We start from the raw sequence: 20346 nt of genomic DNA on the forward strand, positions 1-20346 counted from the left end.
TTTTTGTTGATTTTATCCCTGTGGAGGTGTGGCTTAGCCAAGTTTCTCCAGAGAAACAGAACCAATAGAAGAAAGAGAGAGAAAGAAGAAGGATTTATTATAAAGAATTGGGTGACATAATTATGGAGGCAAACAGGTCCCAAGATCTGCAGCCAACCACCTGGAGCCCCAAGAGAGTGTAATCTGAAAAAGTGAGAAACAGCAGAGCTGATGGTGTGGTTCAGTCCACAGGCCAGCAGGCTCAAAACTCAGGAAGAGCTGATGTTTCAGTTCTGGTTCAAAGACAGGAAAAATGTTGATGCTCCCTCTGGAAGGCTGTCAGATGGGAAGAATTCTCTCTTAGTTAGGGTGGGTCAACCTTTTTGTTCTATTCAGGCCTTCAACTGTAGGATGAGGTCTATAATGATCCAAACAGGGAGGAATCTGCTTTACTTAGTCTACCAATTTAAATATTAATCTCATCTAAAAACACCCTCACAGAAACATCCAGAATAATGTCTGACCAAATATCTGGGCACACCATGGCCCAGTCAAGTTGACGCACAAAATTTACTATCCTAGAGTGTATTTCCTATAAGTTTGTAGTTAGTAGTTAGGTCCTGATTAGATTCTGGATTCTTCCTGTTTTTTTTTTGTTTGTTTGTTTTTTGGTAATTGTCTTACCTCTGGCCAATAGGCTCTGGTTCCTAAGTCTTTTTGGCATGCTTTTATGGTCTTTGATAGTTTCTTTGCTGGCTGATACGACAAGATGTTCCAAACCTATCCCTGATGTTGAATCAACCATTTCTTCAAAGAACCCTGTTCACTTTAGCCAGAAATGGTATTTAGAGTACATGAGGCCAGGCCAGATATGTGGCTCATGCCTTTAATCCCAACACTTTGGGAGGCAAGGATGGGCAGATTGCTTGAGGTCACGAGTTTGAGGCCAGCCTGGCTAACATGGTGAAACCCAATCTCTACTAAAAATACAAAAATTAGCCAGGTGTGGTGGTGTACACTTGTAATCCCAGCTACTTGGGAGGTTGAGGTGGGAGGATCATTTGAACCCCAGAGGTGGAGGTTTCAGTGAGCCAAGATCATGCCACTGCACTCCACCCTGGGTGACAGAGTGAGACCCTGTCTCAAAAAAAAAAAATGAAGAAAGAAAACGGCCTGGGTGCTAAGGACACACTTAGCTACTCTTAGTCAAGGTATCTAGGCCTTTTCAACAGACAGAGCTAGGAATAGTGTATTTTACCATAAAACACATCATGTGTTCTCATTAATATTTCCAATTCAAACTTAGGATAGAAGGTTTTCATTTAACTTCTTTGATTTGATATTTATATTTTTCTTGCACTGAAAACCTTAGCTCCTAATGAAATTATGTAATTTATTTTTCTACTAAATACATTATGATTTCATAATAATCATACCTTACTATCAGAAAATATCATATCAGAGAAAAAATTATTCTAAAAAGAGAATTACAGAAAACCACTTCAGATTTCTTTACAGTTTTTTGGTTTTGTTTTCTGTTTCTTTTTTTTTTTCCTCCTTTGGCATTTACCCCACTAGGATTATGTGGTCTCATGACAGTAGTTTAAAAATAGAATCATTTAAAAAGTCTAGATTCAGCTGACATCCAGGTATTTTAGCCAACTATGAAGGCAGAAATGATGTGCCATGGAGAGATTATGATCTGAGTGATGTAGCCAACTATTAACCTAAGTTTCTGCGAATTCAGGGGATGTGGACAGCTATATTCCATATTTAACTTCACCTTCTATATTTAGTAGGAGCACATTGTTGCTACTGATCAGTTATTCAATGGGATGAGAGTTAAATTCACTCATGAAGCTTTTGTCTTTAGGAGGAAAATGTAAAGTTTTAGAGCCACAGAGGGTTACAGTGGTACTGAACCTTGAAGGCCACCTGGTTTAATCACCGTAGTCTACAGAGGAGGAAACTAAGATCCAGCAGTGTCTAGCAACTTACCTAAGATCTCACCACTAGTTAGTAGCAGGGATAGAACTGGAAAATAATCTGCTGTCTCCTTTCCATTGATCTGTGCCGTTCCCTTGCTCTCCTTGTGTAAATGCTGAAGCGGATCATCATGAGCCCAGGATGAGCAAGGGAGGCCCGTTCTGAAAGTTCAATCTCAAGACTGAACACACTCAAAAAATGCTTATGAGACATTTGGTGGGCTATTTGGTAAATATTGAGTAATTGGCTCTAAGTATATAACAAGACAGGCTTTATTGTCTTTTTAATTTTTTACTTGCCCAGGTGATAAATTGAATATGTATCTGGTATGATCTGAAAGCCGGAGACACTATGTCAAACATTTAAGACAATCTTCTCACCGTATTCTATTTTTAAAACAATACAACAGTACTTGAAAATAATTTCTAAAGTCTTGATTATAAATGTTGTCTGTGTTCATGTATCTCATTCAATAAACCACCACCACATACAATGTACTGGGCTACACGGACTTTTTCAACAACTAGAACCCTGCAAATATGGAACTAGGCTGCCCCATAAGTTAGTGATGTGGAGAACTGACAACTAGTGGATTAGCGAATTCTTACCAGAAATATGCACAGGGAATTCCTACAGAGGTCAAAGGATGGGACTTGATGACATCTGGTGTCCTTGTCCTTTCTAATCCTAAGATTAGATTGTTTTTGTTTTGTTGTTTTGTTTTAGAGAGTCTTGCTATGTTAACTAGGCTGGACTTGAACCTTGAACTCATGGGCTCAAAGGACCTCCCACCTCAGCCTTCCAAGCAGCTGGAACCATAGGTGCGCACCATCATGGCTGGCTGGATGAGAGACCTGTATTCTACAATTTGTGTGATGCCCCTATTAAAGTAGCTTGTTTGGGGAGCGAGTAGTAACCATTTACACAAAGAGATACAACATGTTCTTCTCTCCCCTTTTTCTTCTAGGTCAAAGTTCAGTCTCTAGTTACAGCCAACCCCCGAAGGCTCAACATATCAGAGAATAAGGCATAGTGAGCCCTTAGGGAAAGTCTCCATGGAACTCTCATCTTAGGGACCCCTCTTCACGAATGAAAAGACATGCTTTGCGGGAATCACAGCAACTTCCTGCTGGCCGTGCACGTCCTGCCTATTTCTGTTCTCCTCTCTCCAGCTGTCTTCCATTTCAATCACACACTTGTCTCTGTTACTGATGCCCCCTCCCACTCCGGGTTTATTAGTAGCTACGTTCTCAGCCCAACGGTGAAAGAGAAGCAAGTGGTCAATTTTGGGACCTGGAAAGTTATTCATCCACAGCCGACGTGCTGGTTCACGTTAACGCCAGCCAACAAATGCATGAGCCCCTACTGCGGGCCCGGCTCTGAGATAGGTGCTGGGGAAAGTGAAGGAGACACAGTTCCTGCTCTTCCAGGCTAGAGGGGGAAAGGAGACGAGAAAGGAGAGGTTACAGGAAAGCCCGAGAGCATGAGCACGGAAAAGGGTAAAGTCCTAGCCTCACAGAGGATTAGAAGCCACTCTGAGCCAAATGATTTCACTGTGACCTGAAGGAAAAGGGGAGGAGAATTTCCAGGCAGGGGAAAGACAGATCCAAAGGTCCAGAACAACGGGAGTTCAGGGAATTCGAGGAACTGAAAGAGTAAGGCATGTTGGAGCGACTGTCTCGAGATGACTCAAGCGAGGAAGGCAGGAGTTAGACCACCAGTGGAGGGGCTTGTCACAGAACTCCAAGAAGTGCTCACCAGAACTTCAGCTCTGACTTATGGATATATATGTGTGTGTGTGTATATATATATAACATACACACACACGTATATACATACACACACACACACACACACATATATATATTTTTTGAGATGGAGTCTTGCTCTGTCACCCAGGCTGGAGGGCAGTGGCGTGATCTTGGCTCACTGCAACCTCCACCTCCAGGGTTCAAGTGATTCTCCTGCCTCAGCCTCCTAAGTAGCTGGTATTACAGTCAGCCACCACCACACCTGGCTAATTTTGTATTTTTAGTAAAGACAGGGTTTCACCATGTTGGCCAGGCTGGCCTGGAACTCCTGACATCAGGTGATCCACCCTCATTGGCCTCCCAAAGTGTTGGGATTACAGGCATGAGCCACTGCACCTAACCTTTTTTTTTTCTTTTAAACAGAGACAGAGTCTCACTCTTGTCACCAGGCTGGAGTGCAGTGGCGCCATCACAGCTCACTGCAGCCTCAGCCTCTGGGGCTCAATCATCATGGCTCACTGCAGCCTCAGTCCTCCCGCCTCAGCCTCCCAAGTAGCTGGGACTACAAGGTGCATGCCACCACACTCAGCTATTTTTTTTTTTTTTTTTTTTTTTGTAGAGATAGAGTCTGCTTTATTGCCCAGGCTGGTCTCGAACTCCTGCAGTCAAGCGATCCTCCAGCCTCAGCCTCTCAAAGTGTTGGGACTACAGGTGTCAGCCACTGTGCCCAGCCTATGGATATATTCTTCAGTGCTGAAGAAATTATTTCCCAGCCTGTTAAATAGCTTCTCAGTTTTGCTTTGAGTAATCAAAAACCACTATTTGCTGAGCACACTCTAGAAGCAGATATGGTAGTACTAGGCCATGGGAGAAAATCCAGTGATAGCAAGCAGCCCTCCCACTACAGAGCTCATAAAATGAGGTTCTCTCTTTTTCAAACTCCAGATACTGATAACAAATACATTCAAAAACCAACAGACAAAAAATAAAAGGCTGAAAGAAACTCATCATCAACTCCTTTAGACCAAATTTTAAAATATAGTGAGATAGGCCAGACACAGTGGCTCACATCTGTAATTCCAGCACTTTGGGAGGCCGAGGTGGGTAGATCACTTGAGGTCAGGAGTTCGAGACCAGCGTGTCCAACATGGCTCTACTTAAAATACAAAATTAGCCGGGTGTGGTAGTGTGTGCCTGTAATCCCAGGTACTTGGGAAGCTAAGGCAGGAGAATTGCTTGAACCCAGGAGGCAGAGGTTGCAGTGAGCCAAGATCACACCACTGCACTCCAGCCTGGGCAACAGAGCGAGACTCTGTCTCAAAAAAAAAAAAAAAAAAATAGAGTGGGATACTTGTCACTACAGGTAAAACAGAAACTCTAAGGCAAAAGGGAGCTGATTCCCGTAGCAAAATGTTTTTAATTTGAGAGTGTGGGATGAGAAACCCGGTTCTATGATCACAGAGTTCCACTTGGATGTCCCAACCATGGCTCCTAGAATCAGGTGCTCTCTGTCCTGGTGCAGTGGCTCACACCTGTAATTCCCGCACTTTGGGAGGCTGAGGCAGGATGATTGTTTGAGCCCAGGAGGTCAAGAGCAGCCTGGGCAACACAGGGAGACCTGTCAGTACAAATAATTTAAAAATTAGTTGGGTGTGGTGGCATGCACCTCTGTGGTCCCAGCTACTCAACAGGCTGAGGTAGAAGGATTGTTTAAGCCCAGGAGTTTGAGGCTGCAGTGAGCTATGATCGTACCACAGCACTTCAAGCTGGGTGACAGAGTGAAAACCTATCTCAAAAAAAAAAAAAAAAAGGAGAGAGAGAGAATCAAGGGTCTCTCTCTGGGCATTGGGTTCCTCCCTAGAACTTCCGTGTGTATTACTAACAACACAATTGAGAGCACTAGGAAAAATAGCTAATGCATGCTGAGCTTAAGACCTAGGTGATGGGTTAATAGATGCAACAAACCACCATGGCTCACATTTACCTGTGTAACAAACCTACACATCCTGCACATGTACCCCAGAACTAAAAATTAAAATTAAAAAAGAAATAACATGGTCTAACAAGGGCTGAGGAAGAGATGGGCCTCGGGTGCCTCAGGCAGCCTGCATGCCAAGTGATGAGGATGGGGGGCCAGGGAACAGCTCCGCCCTTGGCCGCTCACCACCCCAGGATCCTTCAGTCTAGGCTGAGTAGTAATAGCAAATCCCATTCACATCATATTTCATTAGGCTCTCACGTGCCTTATTCAGCTGACCTCTAATGAGAGCATGCATGAGAATCACCCAGAAGGGCTACGGGAACCGAGGGCCGAGGACCGGGTGCCGTCCCCAGAGCTCTGACTCGGCAGGTCAGGGCGGGACTGAGAATTGCATTTCTCACAGGTTCCTGGGCCCTGCTATGCTGCTGGTTCAGGGACCACATCTGGAGAATCACCGGTGAACTCATTTCACAGAAAACCTTCAAAGGCCAGCTCTGCCACCAGGCTGTTAAGCTTCGGAGGGAACAAACCCCTGCCCTGAAGGGGCTCGCCCACAGTGAAGGAAATAGAAATAAAAAATAAAGTATTAGAATGTAATGCAATAGAACAGCAGTCCCCAACCTTTTTGGCACCAAGGACCGGTTTCGTGGAAGACAGTTTTTCCACGGACGGGGGTTGCAGGGTAGTTTCAGGATGATTCAAATGCATTATATTTATTGTGCAGGTTATTTGTATTACGATTACATTGCAATATATAATGAAATAATTATACAACTCACCATAACGTAGAATCAGTGGGAGCCCTGAGCTTGTTTTACTGAAACTAGACGGTCCCATCTGGGGGTGATGGGAGACAGTGACAGATCATCAAGAGTGACAGATCATCAGGCATTAGATTCTGATAAGGAGCAGGGAACCCAGATCCTTCGTATGTGCAGTTTGCAATAGGGTTTGTGCTCCTGTGAGAATCTAATGCCCAGCTGATCTGACAGGAGGCGGAGCTCAGGTGGTGATGTGAGCCATGGGGAGCAGCTGCAGATACAGATGAAGCTTCACTCACCTGCCTGCCACTCACCTCCTGCTGTGCGGCCTAGTTCCTAACAGGCCACAGACTGGTACCAGCCCATGGCCCAGGGGTTGGGGACCCCTGCAATAAAACAAAGTCTCAAATGGAGGTTAGAGGAGGCTGCTATGAGCACAGAGCGGAGAAATAGGCCCACCTCAGTCAGGGAAGATAAGAACAGGTTAGCCACGGCTTCTAGCAGGGAAGAGAGTAAGAGAACAAATCCAAGAAGAAGCTGTGTATTCAGAAACAGCAGGGAGGCCTGCAAGGGCAATGGCCCTGTCTCAGTGAAACTGGGGAGGAAACCCATATGTAGAAACGGATGGGGAGAAGAGAATGGAAAAGCCAAGTAGAGACTGATAAGTGCTCCAAGGAGGAGAGAGACCTGGTAAGATCTGCCTTTTGGGAAGCTCATTCCAGGGAGTAGGGTGGAGGAAGATGGGGGCGGGGCAGGCGTGGAGCCAGGCTGGAGGAGGCTGTTCTGTGCTGCAGGTGCCAGAGGGAGGCTTGAGCCCAGAAGAGGCGGTGGGTGGAGGGCCTGAGCCTAATGGGATCTCAGGGATCTGCCAGTATACGTCTCACATCTTGGTGGAGAGGAGGGTTCAAAACTTGCAGGTCTCTTGTGTTTTGGCTTCACAGACAGAGTGAATCGGCTCCTCTCTGCTAAGGGGTCAAGGACACACATGCTGGTGCCACACAGAGGAGGAAACCTATAAGCCAGGAAGTAGGAGCACACACCCAGTGCTGTCCCACAACTCGGATCAGACGGCAGCAGCTCCCTGCCAGGGATTAAGAGCCCACCCCTGCCCCCTGCTCCCTGCTCCCTTGCACTCTACATATTTGTAGGGATGGGGTCAGGGGACATCCCTGCGATTATGGAAGCTCCCTGGTTGGGAGAAATAACCTTGGTTCAAAAGGGGAGCACCTGGTCCCCAGCGACTGTAACCAGCCCGGCCTCCTGGGGACCCGGGCAGATCTGCTGAGCCTGATCTCCGCTAAGTTCAAGAGAGGGGAGATGAGGCTCTGCAACCACCATCAGATGCCCCAGCCAATTCTCGGAGACAGAGAGAGCCAGGAGTTTTGCCAGCCCACCTCAGCTGTGCTGACTGAGCACTGGCCACCTGTGGGCTTCTCTGCTGCTCCCCAAGGGAGGGAAGTGGCCAGCAGGGTTTGAAAGAGTTTCAGTGCTGTTTGCCCCAATGGCCTCTGGGCCCCTGGTGAGGGTGACTGGCTTGGAGCTCCAGGAAGGTGGCAAGGGCTCCATTCCCACCTCATCCTCCAGCTGCCTTTCTCTGGGTGGCGTCTCAGTGAAGCCAGCCTGGGGTCTATCCTCATGTGCTCTCATGATCCCAAGCCCACCTGCATGGGTCGAGGGTCCCTGCATCTCTCTCTCTCTCTCTCTCTCTCTGTCCCTCTCTCTCCCCTTTCCCTCTCTCTCTCTCTCTCTCTCCCTCACCCTCTCTCCCTCTGCCTGTCGGGACTCGAGCACCATGGCTCTGCTGTGATGAGCACCATGGCTCTGCTGTGATGTGACTTATGATTGATGCTGCCCCTGAGCATGCTGGGTGGTCTTCTATGCTTGTCACAAATCTCTGCCATCTAATTCCACCCCCATCGCCCAGATTGCTTCCTTCCGTGTGCCACTCCCCTTCTGGGCACTTGTGGTGATAGGACATATGAGGGGAGGAGCTGGTTTGGGAGGCGCAAAGGCATGATAAACTCGATTTTGAATGTGTCAAATATGACTTATAGGCAGGTTGACAGGATAGAGATGGATTGTCGGCATTTGGTTAGACGTGTGTGGAGCTCAAGAGGGGAGCCTGAGCTGGTGTCTTAGTCTGTTCAGGCTGCTATAACAAATTGCCTTAGATCGGGTAACTCATAGACAACAGAAATGTATTTCCCACAGTTCTGGAGGGTGGGAAGTAAGTCCAAGGTCAAGGTGCTGATGGATTTGGTGTCCGGTGAGGGCTGCTTTCTGATTCACAGGTGAGTCTTCTCTCTGTGTCCTCACGTGGTGGCAGAAGTGAGGCAGCTCTCCGGAGCCTTCTGTATAAGGGCACTAATCCCATTAATGGGGGCTCCACCCTCAAGATCTAATCACCTCCCGAAGGCCCCACCTCCCAATGCCATCACCTTGGGCATTTGGATTTCAACGTGTGAATTTGGGAGGGACACAGATATTCAGACCATAGCAGCTGTGGGTAAAGATTCAAAGACTCGGGAACAGATGGGACCTCCCAGGCAGTGTGTGAAGGGCAAGGCTGGAACCCTGAACACCAGTGACAAGTAGGAGATGGAGAGAGAAAGGAGGATGCTACCATGTGGATGAAGAGGGGCTTTAACACATATTGCTCAGGTGGCCTCACTATGAAATAACAGGACAGATAAAGTCACTGAGTCTCGGGGGCACCTTCACAATCTCTCACAGCTGTTAGTGGCAGAGCCAGGTCTCCAACAAGTTCAGAATTTTTCTCCCTACATTTGTTCACTTATTCATTCAACAGTCACTGATTGAGCTCTTTTCTGTGTGTGTGCAGGGTCTTGTGTTTATACCGTGAGCAGCATAGCAGGGACCCAAGCAAGACTGGGAAGAGAGGCGGGATGCAGACAAGCTGGGAATAAGCCACGCCTCTCCTCCTAGCAGGGGAGCTGCTCTAATAGGTTTTAATTTTATTCAGCTTTGGTGAGGCCAATAGATCAGATGATGACTCTCACTGAAGAGAGAGTTTCTTACTCTCAGATCTAAGAGAAGTGGGCACGCCACGCCATGCAGGGACACCCGGGGCAGCACGAGGGCTGGTCAAGAGGCAGAGGGAGAAGAGAACGTGGCCAGAGCCCTTATTATGGTTTCCACAGGAAGGAGTGGGCAAGGCAGGGTTAGCTAGCTCAAGACTGGCTAGTTTAAATCATTTCAGCAGGCTCTGGGGCATACAGGCTGTTCCTATTTGTCAGATACCTGGTCCTGGGTGATTAGGGCAGGGGGATAGTGGCCTGGAGTGTGAGAGCCAGATAAGGGAATTGGTTGGGATGCGAGCTCTGGGTTGGTTTTCATTTGAAAAGCACATCCCCCGGAGGACTCCTTCCAGGGGGAGGGGGACAGTGAGGGAGACATATTATTGGGTTGCACAGAGCAAGGTGTGTCCCGCAGATGCACGCGGGGCAGATGTTAAAGCATCAAGTTTACAGAAAGGAGAAACGTGGTTAATACAGAAGCAGAAAAGGAATGCAAAACAGCTAGAGAACAACTGCAAAGGTGCACATGCGGAAACACAGGTTGATGTCCTGACAACCCTGCTGTGGATGTCTGTGGACCAGCAGCACCTGGGACTTAGAGAGGCAGCGTCTCAACCCCTCACCCCAGACCGAACGAATCTGAATCTGCAACACCCTCAGGTAACCCATATGTATCTTAAGCCATGATAAGTACTGGCATCAGCTGCAGACAGGCCCGTGGACAGATGGAGGAGGAGGAGGAAAACGTGTGGTTCGTTAGGGAGGCTTCTTGGAGGAGTCCTCTAACAGTGAAAGCCAGCTTCCATGTGAAAAGAAATGAGATCTTTTGCCTAAAACAGTGGTTCTCAAAATTGGCTGCAAATTGGAATCACCTGTTGTGTTTTAAAAAGCTCTGGAGGCCAGGCACAGTGGCTCATGCCTATAATTCCAGCACTTTGGGAGGCTGAGGCTGGCAGATCACCTGAGTCAGAAATTCAAGACCAGCCTGGCCAACATGGCAAAACACCATATCAACTAAAATAGAAAAAAAAAAAGCTGGACATGGTGGTGCATGCCTGTAGTCCCAGCTACTTGGGAGGCTGAGGCATGAGAATCGCTTGAGCCCAGGGAGCTGAGGTTGCAGTGAGCCAAGATCGCACCACTGCACTCCAGCCTGGACAACAGAGTGAGACTCTGTCTCAAAAATAAATAAGCAAGTAAATAAATAAATATAAAAAGCACTGATCCCTGCTTCCAAACACTGGAGATTCAGATTTAATTGAGACAAGGCCAGGATGTAGAGCGTTTACAGAACTCCCCAGGTGATTTAAACATGCAGCCAAGTTAGAGAACCACTGGCCTTTGCCATACGGAAGATATAATGTGCTGTACCAGGACCAGAGAACAGAGAAACAGAGGAATCAGATGGTTTGAGAGCAAGACCAGGAGTGTGCAGGTCTGCCCGGTGGGTGGGGTGAACAGGGAGGGTGCGCCTAGGATCCTTCTCCCCTCCCATCCCCATTTGGCTTCCTGGGCCACGTTCCTCAGCGCTTCGTTGGTTCTTACCCGGATGCTTGTAGTCTGCTTCCCCCTAGTGGTGACTTGCAGTATGGCACAGCTGTCGCTGGCGGTTTCATTAAGGTTCCGCGTTCATCACTAACTTGTGACAGTGAGTTACAGCCTGTGGTCTCGACAGGTGGGATCATCCTAAGAATCATGTCCTGTGAGCATCTTCGCCATGTGACTTCAGGAGTTGCTCCCTCACAAGGAGCCTCAGGGAGTTATAGGTCACTGGCCAAGCACTGCCCTGGCACAGGGCTGCAACTGCAGCCTAAGTGGCTTCCTGTGCGTGAGGTTTAAGGAACTTTCATTTTATTAGCCAGTGGTTAAGTGCCTGTGAGAGCAATCATCAGCAGGTGCAGTGGTAGAAGATAACAAGCTTCCTAATAAATAGTGGCCACCGGCCGGGTGCAGTGGCTCATGCCTGTAATCCCAGCACTTTGGGAGGCCGAGGCAGGCAGATCACGAGGTCAGGAGTTCAAGAACAGCCTGGTCAACAAGGTGAAACCGTATCTCTACTAAAAATATAAAAATTAGCCGGGTGTGGTGGCGGGTGCCTGCAATCCCAGCTACTTGGGAGGCTGAGGCAGGGAGAATTGCTTGAACCTGGGAGGCAGAGGTGGCAGTGACCTGAGATCACACCCCTGCACTCCAGTCTGGGTGACAGAGCAAGACTCCATCTCGGGGGGGAAAAAAAGTGGCCACCACTTAAATCTTTGTAGCAATAATGGGTTTTACTTAATTATCACATTTCATTCCAATGACAAGCCTGAAGGTATTAGGATTGTCAAATATTTTTATTGCAAATATGCATTACTAAGGCTATTTTTTAAAAAATACTTAGCTATATAAAGTCATATTCTTCTCTGAGATGGACATTTAGCAAAAATAAAGTCACAGACTTAATATAAAGTCATGAATAAATGTTTTAAAATTATGAGTGAGAAAGAACATTAACTAGAGAAAATGTTGCTACATCACTTTCAAAATAAGCACATATTTTAAACAGACATGGTTTGTAGAAGAGGATTCTCATCTTACAGATAAGAAAACAAACCTGGAGACCTTAAGGAACTTGATCAAGGTCACATAGCCAGTGACAGATGCAGGGTTTGAACCCACATTGGCTGGACAGCACTGTCTGTATGTACAGCTCCTCCCACATCCCCTGCAAGAGTCCAGGGGTTCTCACCTGCTCAAGGGTTTGCAACAGAGACTTCACTTGAATCCCTGATTGAGTCTCTGGTTCCTCCAAGCTCCCCTAGTTCCTCTTTGTATTAGTCCATCTTCACACTGCTAATAAAGACATACCTGAGACTGGGGAATTTATAAAGGAAGGAGGTTTAATGGACTCACAGTTCCACATGGCTAGGGAGGCCTCACAATCACGGCGGAAGGCAAGGAGGAACGTCACATCCTACATGGTGGCAGGGAAGAGAAAACCTGTGCGGGGGAGCTCCTTCTTATAGAACCATCAGATCTTGTGAGACTCACGATCACAAAAACAGCATGGGAATGACCCGCCCCCATGATTCAATTACCTCCCACCGGGTCCCTCCCACGACACATGGGAATTGTAGGAGCTATAATTCAAAATGAGATTTGAGTGGGGACACAGCCAAACCATATCTCTCTTCTTTCCAGTTTCACATTGACTCAGACACTTTCTTCGGTAGAACAGTCTCTGAAGGCCCCGTATTAGGGGAGAATGCCCTTGCCCAATCCTGGCAGAAAACCTCTCTCCACAGCTCACACCCAGAGCTGGGCTCAGGCCAGATGAGGAAAAGAGATAATGAGAGAAATAGGAAGCATCTGAAGCTGGCAGCCATTGTGGTCCCCTGAGCTGGCTGGTTCCTTTTCTTCTCCCCTGAAGCTCCTGCCCACTGGGAGCCAGCTCCTGTCCACCCTACCCCAGTTTCAAGAGTTCCTAAAACTCTGGTGTGAACCAGAACCACTGGGAAACTTGTTAGAATGCAGATCCCTTGGCTCCACCCTCAAAAATTCTGATTCAGGATAATCAAAAACGGGACCCAGGAATTTGCATTTTAAGCAAACAACCCACGTGAATTCTGCTGCATGGGGTCCTCAGAACACACGTTGAGAAATATTCAATAGACATGCTATTCACATTCAAGAGTACCAATGAAGGCCCATAAGCTATGTTGAAATACTTAGAAGTTATCTATCAAGTGAATAAACTGTCAAATATATATACATAACTACATGGCAGGCTAGAATTCCTGGGCTCTATAGCCCAAGCCAGAAGGTAATGGGACAGCAAGAGCTAACCCCCAGCTGCCATCCTTCCCCTTTGTCTTCCCACTTTATGCCATGAGGAACTTGCTTCTTGAGCAAGAGGACACACCATCCATAAATTCAAGCACAGGCACTCTCCGTCCACCCTGTAACAGATGCATCTTGACCACCTATTGGGCTAGAATGGACCCCAGAGAGGAAGCTGGCATTGACCCTGGAGGCAGAAAATTCCCAGGCACTCAGAGCATGGCCTAGATGGGGAAGAGTTTCCAGGAGGATGCATGCCCTTGACCTTGCAGACTCATAATTTTAAAACATTTATGACTAACTATAATGTTAGTCATAAACATTATGACCTTGCCTGCACTGAGGGGAGGGGCAGCAGAGGATGGCCAGGGCAGAACCCTCTAAGCTGACATTTCTCCAACATTCATGGGAATAGAAATTTCCTGGGATCTGAATCAGTAGGTCTAGGGCAGGGACCAAGATTCTGCGTTTCTAACAGCCTCCCAGGTAAAGCTGGTGAGGCTGGTCTTCAGACCACAGAATGAAGCAGCAAAGCTGTAAAGCAGGGGTCAGTACCAGGTAGTAAACTTTTAGTCTCTGAGGGCCATGTGGTTTCTGTGGCAATTATTCAACTCTGCTGTTGGGCATGAGAACAGCCACAGATGATATTTAAGAGAATGAGCATGGCTGTGTTCCAGGAAAACTTCATTTGTGAACACTGAAATTTGAATTTCAGATAATCTTCCTATGTTGCAAAATATTCTTCTTTTGGGTTCTTTCCATTATTTAAAAATGTAAAAACTCGATCAGGCACAGTAGCTCACACCTGTAATACCAGCATTTTGGGAGGCCGAAGTGAGTGGATCACCTGAGATCAGGAGTTGGAGACCAGCCTGAGCAACATGGCAAAACCCCATCTCTACCAAAAATACAAAATTAGCTGGGTGTGGTGGTGCATGTCTGTAATCCCAGTAACTTGGGAGGCTGAGGCAGGAGGATCACTTGAACCCAGGAGGCGGAGGTTGCAATGAGCAAAGATCGCGCACCACTACACTCCAGCCTGGGTGACAGAGTGAGACTCTGCCTCAAAAAAGTAAAAACTCAATCATAACGTAACTTAATTGTACATGTAAAAATAAAAGAGTATAACTGGATTGTTTGTAACACTAAGGATAAATGCTTGAGGGGATGGATACCCCATGTTACACGATGTGCTTATTTCACATTGCATGCCTGTATCAAAATGTCCCATGTACCCCATAAATATATACACCTACTATGTACCCACAACAATTACAAATTTAAAAATTTACAAAAGATTTTTAAAATGTAAAAAACATTTTTTACATAGGCTATACAGAAAGAGGTCTGGATGGGGAGGTTAGATTTGGCCCAAAGTCTGTAGTTTTTTGACCCCTTCTCTAATATTTATGGCCCAAGTCAGGCACCGTGCACGGCTGGGTCTAAGAGCTGTGCTGATCTACAAAGCCCACATGAAGCTGCTGTGGCAGAAAGGGTCTAGAGCCTCACTGAGTCATGTCTTTTGGGGACAGATGGGTCTTCTCGGTGCCCATCAAATCACACCTTCTCGGGCTGCCTTCAGTGCACACCTATGAGACCAATCTTGCTGATCCAGGGCAGGAAGTCTAGTCCAGATCCACCCTGCTGCATTACCCAGGAGCTCAGATTCAGTCTCAGAACCATCTGGATTGTTTTATTCTCATGATGTACTTAATCCTGATTGAAGTATAAATGAATAAGCTGGCTGGGCACGGTGGCTCATGCCTGTAATCCCAGCACTTTGGGAGGCTGAGGTGGGTGGATCACCTGAGGTCAGGAGTTTGAGACCACCCTGGCCAACATGGTGAAACCCCCCATCTCTACTAAAAATACAAAAAATTAGCTGGGCGTAGTGGCGTGTGCCTGTAATCCCAGCTACTCCGGAGGCTAAGACAGGAGAATCTCTTGAACCCAGGAGGCAGAGGTTGCAATGAGCCAAGATCGTGCCACTGTACTCCAGCCTGGGCAACAAGAGCGAAACTCCATTTCAAAAATAAATAAATACATAAATAAGCCCATTAAACATCACGAATTTAATGTGAGGCCAACATTCTTACTGGTGAGAAATGATTCTCCATTGTTCTTGGGACAAAGTGACGCTGCCCGTCCTCAGGCCTGGGAGCTGCTGAGGAGGGGAGAGTGAGGAGGTTGGTTTATGTAAAAGGCATGGCACTGCCACTCTGTGCAGATTCCTGGAGGATTCACCTGACTACTTATTGATTTTTCATTGAACAGCTTTCTCCTCGTTCAGACTGTGGGCTCTCTGAGAAGATGGGGAAACATTATTTGGGAGATTTACCCTTAGGGTGAAAATTATCTAAGCTTATTTCTCAATTTCCCTCTCCTCCCCTCATTTCTCATCTCTAATTTTTTTCTTTCTTTTTTATTAAAATTTTTTGTAGAGACATGGTCTCACTATGTTGCCCAGGCTGGTCTTCAACTACTGAGCTCAAGCAATCCTCCTGCCTTGGCCTCCCAAAGTGCTAGGATTATAGGCATGACCCACTGTGCCCGGCCTCTTAATTTTTTAAGCATCACAGGTTGTATCCCCAGAAACCAGACTCTAAAGAGGCATTTCATGAAGGGGTGCCTGTGGGAGGGACCACACCTGTGGAAGGTAGGGGACAGAAGCAGGAGTGGGCAGAGCAGTGACGTTGAGCTACAACCCAAGGCTGACAGTCTCAGCAAACCTCACCAAGAGCTCTGGAGTTAGGTGGACTTTTAGAAACATGCCAAGCATGGCTGAGCTGGCCAAGCCCTTATGCTCCACCATCCATTGGTCACTCGATATGAGCTTCCCCAGGCACGAGTGTGCTATGGTCTGAATATTTGTGTCCCTCCAAAACTCGTATGTTAAAATCCTAACCCCCAAGGTGATGGTATTGGGATGTGGGGCCTTTGGGAGGTGATTAGGTCACAAGGATGGAGCCCTCGGGATGGGATTAGTGCTCTTATAGAAGACACCCCAGAGAGGTCCCTCCCTTATCCCTTCCACCACATGAGGATACAGTAAGAAGACATTGTCTATCAGTTAGGAAGCCAACCCTCACCAGGCATCAAATTTGCTGGTGCCTTGACTTTGGCCTTCCCAGCCTCTAGAATTGTGAGAAATACATTTCTGTTGTTTTTGAACTACTTAGTCTCTGGTAGGATAGCAGCCCAAAAGGACAAAGATAGGGCATGTCCTTGGGTGAGGCAGCTCTCTGCAGCTCAGTCATTTTCTGAGAGGGCTAAGAGCTACAGGCTGACTGCAGCAGCACTTCTAGCAGCTGGGGCCTGATGTCCTTCACTGTCCTTTCTGGGCAGCATATCACAGTATCCACTGCACACCACTCGGCTATCATTCTATTCAGATACTTCTTGACTGGTCTTTCTACTTCTAATTTGTTCCATGTAGAATCTATCCTAAACACTACTTCCCTAATCTTTCTTAAAGGAAAATATTGGTAAAATATTTCATAGTCTGTCATTATGAATAATTTTATATGTCATTCCCCTGAAAAGAGGTGTTACAAGGTCAAGATTTTTCAGTTATGCAGGAAATGTAAGTGTGTAAAGAAGCAGGATGAGGCCAGGTGTGGTGGCTCACGCCTGTAATCCCAGCACATTGGGAGGCCAAGGTGGGTAGATCACTTGAGGTCAGGAGTTCAAGACCAGCCTGGCCAACATGGCGAAACCCCGTCTCTACTAAAAATACAAAAAAAGAAAACCCACAAAAATTAGCCAGGTGTGGTGGCAAGCACCTGTAGTCCCAGCTACTCGGGAGGCTGAGGCACAAGAATCGCTTGGACCCAGGAGGTGGAGGTTGCAGTGAGCCAAGATTGTGCCACTGCACTCCAGCCTGGGTAACAAAGTGAGACCCTGTCTCAAAAAAAAAAAAAAAAAAAAAAGAAGCAGAGTGCAATACAACATGGTATGATGGGGTCTTATTTAGTTTGATTTAGTTTGCCTCCACTTCACCCCACTGGTGAGGGAGGGATTCTGCCCTAGAGTTGAGAGGATGGTTGAATGTACGACATCCAAGCCTAGACAGATAATTTGGGCAGCAGGTAATTAGTCACATATGCTCATGGCCCAGGGAAGGACGACACTGCCCCACAGAGAGCCACGTGGGGGTTGCAGTTGGGAACAGAGTGAACCACCAGGAGCTGTGGGAGGCAGGCTTTGTAGTAACAAGAGGGCGAGGTGCCCCTGGTTCCTGTAGGAGGATGTGTTTGGTTTGCTTGGATAATTCTACAGGCCGACGGGGACCTGAAGCCTAGCACTGCGCCTGGTCCCTTTGATAAGGAGGGTTGCTTGGCTAGAGGACCTTATCCACCAGGAGCAGAGTGGGAGGAGAACTTGCAGTTAATCCATTTGAGCCTCTGTACCCTGATTTTACCAGCCTCCATGGTCAAGGCAGCACTTAGTTTTGAATCTTAATTTCAGGCCTTACACCACAGGTCTATGAGTCATTGGAGCTGAATTTCCTATCCAAAGGCATTCAAAATTATTTTCAAATCTGATCTGGCCAAACAGAATTCTACCACTCATCACTGCTGGTTTTCAAGCCCGGGCCCACTCCAGATTCCCTAGAATGGCACATCAGGGCATTCCTAATCAGGCCTAATCCATATCTCCTTTCTCATCATCCCTGCTAAATTTCAGCCTGAGTTTACACACATTCACTGGACAACTTGTGTTTTTGGCATACACAGCTGTATGTTTTTCCTCACTCTATTTCCTCCAGATAAGGACTAGAAATTCTAGCCATGCTTTGAGGCCAACTCAAATGTAACCTCCTCTGGGGTGACTTTCCTAGGCATTGCAGGACAAGTGCCTGGATGGCCTTGATAACCCAGCTCTTCCCCCATTTTTCAATTGTAGTTCTCGGAATAACGCTAGAATGTACTGGAAACAACATTCTGAGATAAGGAAAAGCTGTCCAGAACATGCCAGATTCTGTTTCTGTTCCTCTTAGGACAAGATGTCCTCCAATGCTGTGGTCCAGTGATCCCAGTTTCCCCCCAGGGTATAAAACCCAGAGTGGAGTGCTTTCAGAGTGCCTCGGCTGCAGTGCATTGTGGGGCATGTGCAGACAAGACTCCGTCCATTCTGAGTAGCTTCCTGAGCCTTGCAGAATCAGCTCGCAATGGATGCTAGGCTTCTGTTGTGCCTTGCTGCCTATCTGTGATGAATAAAGTTGCTTTGCCTAACTTGTTCTGTGAGTGTTCTGTCTCCCTCAACTCCTGCAAGTGGTGGAAATTGCAGCCCAAGATGCAATAGGTGCGTTTTGGGAGGCCGATGTGGGTGGATCACTTGAGGTCAGGAGTTTGAGACCAGCCTGGCCAACATGGCAAAACTCCGTCTCTACTAAAAATACAAAAATTAGCCAGGCATGGTGGCGTGCGCCTGTAGTCCCAGCTACTCTGGAGGCTGAGGCAGGAGAATCACCTGAACCTGGGAGGTGGAGGTTACAGTGAGCCAAGATCGCACCACTGCACTCCAGCCTGGGCAACACAGTGAGACCCCATCTCAAAAAAAAAAAAAAAAAAAAGATGCAATTGGTAGAAGTATCTGGACTCCTCTTCCTGGTGGTTGGTTGGCATAGTGATGATCTTTGCTATCCTCCATGTAGTAGGATCTCCCCTGGAATTGGTAACCAGAGTACAGTGAACCTGCCTCACAGGCATCTCAAACAGAATGAAAGGTGCCTTGCTTTTTATTCCTAAAGATTTTTCTTTTTCCATCCTGGCCATATGATTCAGTAGCCACATTTTAGCCTCTCAGTTGTGCGTGTGCCTCCACCTGGCCACGTTGTGAGCTCTTTGGGGAGGCAGAACTACACTCTCCCTTTACCGCCTCAGTGTTCAACATGGTGCCTGATACTTGGGTGCTCAATCAATGAGGTGCACATGGAAAACTTAAAGAAATAAGGTTTTTGGTGGAGAAAAGAGGTGAAAAGTCATGGCCAAAATGAAGTGGAGATTTTGCTGTTGTCGCTGTGCTATCGTCTTTGTGTTGTGTTTCACACGGATTTGAACTGTCCGTGTCCAGCCTGTTGCTCTTTAGCATGATTCTAACCTACACCTATGGGTGTTCTCTGCATCTATCTCCTGATTAAGCACATGCTATTCTCACAGGCAATTTGTTCTGGCAGCCTATGATGTCATTTCTAGGAGAACACTCTTGTCCAGTCTCTGCTATCCTAGCATCCTCTTGCTCAGAACTGAAGTTTCCCAAGAAGACTATCTCCTGTTTGCAGGATTTACTTTTCTATTTTTCCCTTAGAGAGTTACCTATGAAGAGAACTTTACACTGATATAAAGTCATCACAAAATCATTTTTGAATATTCAGTACAAATAATGCTGAAGACTGGCTAAAGAGTATGTTATTACTGCTCTAAGCTTTGCATTTGGGTTCATCTGTGGAAGCATAGTAATTCTTGAAATTTCCTCTGTACTTCTCTTAGTTTATCTCTTTCTGTCATATAGAAGTTATTCATGTTCACATTTTATCTTCCCTCCTAGACCAGGAGTTTCATTAGGAAAAAAAGAAATTTTTCATTATACAGGATTTGAAACACATACAAAAATAACAGAGAAGAGCATAAACTCTCACATACTTCATGAACTCATGGACAATCTTGTCACATCTGTACTCCCATTCCCTATGGTTCTAAGTTTTTCCAATTTTTTAATTTTTGAGACGAGATCTCACTCTGTTGCCCAGGGTGGAGTGCAGTGGCGTTTTCATGGTTCACTACAGCCTTGACCTCCCAGATTCAAATGACCCTCCCACCTCAGCTTCCCGAGTATCTAGGACTACAGGTGCACACCACCATGCCTGGCTAATTTAAAAAAATTTTTTTGTAGAGACAGAGTCTCACTGTGTTGCTCAAGCTGGTCTCGAACCCCTGGGCTCAAGTGATCCTCCTGCCTCAGCCTCCCAAAGTGCTAGGATTACAGGCATGAGCCACTGAGCCTGGCCTAATTTTTTTTTTTTCTTT

At 46.7% G+C, this 20346-nt stretch overlaps 1 protein-coding gene and 1 long non-coding RNA gene across 3 annotated transcripts in view; one reads left to right on the forward strand and one right to left on the reverse strand.

The window, feature by feature from the left end:
• Positions 1-20346, forward strand: part of CLDN10 (claudin 10) — a 145195-nt gene that overhangs the window by 33757 nt on the left and 91092 nt on the right. The gene's annotated exons all lie outside the window — the stretch shown is intronic.
• LOC130540732 (uncharacterized) overlaps positions 11814-20346 on the reverse strand; it is a 55262-nt gene continuing 46729 nt past the window's right edge. The window contains exon 4 of the long non-coding RNA XR_008954726.2: positions 11814-12331. This is a non-coding gene — a long non-coding RNA (uncharacterized LOC130540732). The remainder of the gene's footprint in view (positions 12332-20346) is intronic.

This window comes from Pan paniscus, chromosome 14, assembly GCF_029289425.2.
Source record: "Pan paniscus chromosome 14, NHGRI_mPanPan1-v2.0_pri, whole genome shotgun sequence".
NCBI lineage: Eukaryota > Metazoa > Chordata > Mammalia > Primates > Hominidae > Pan > Pan paniscus.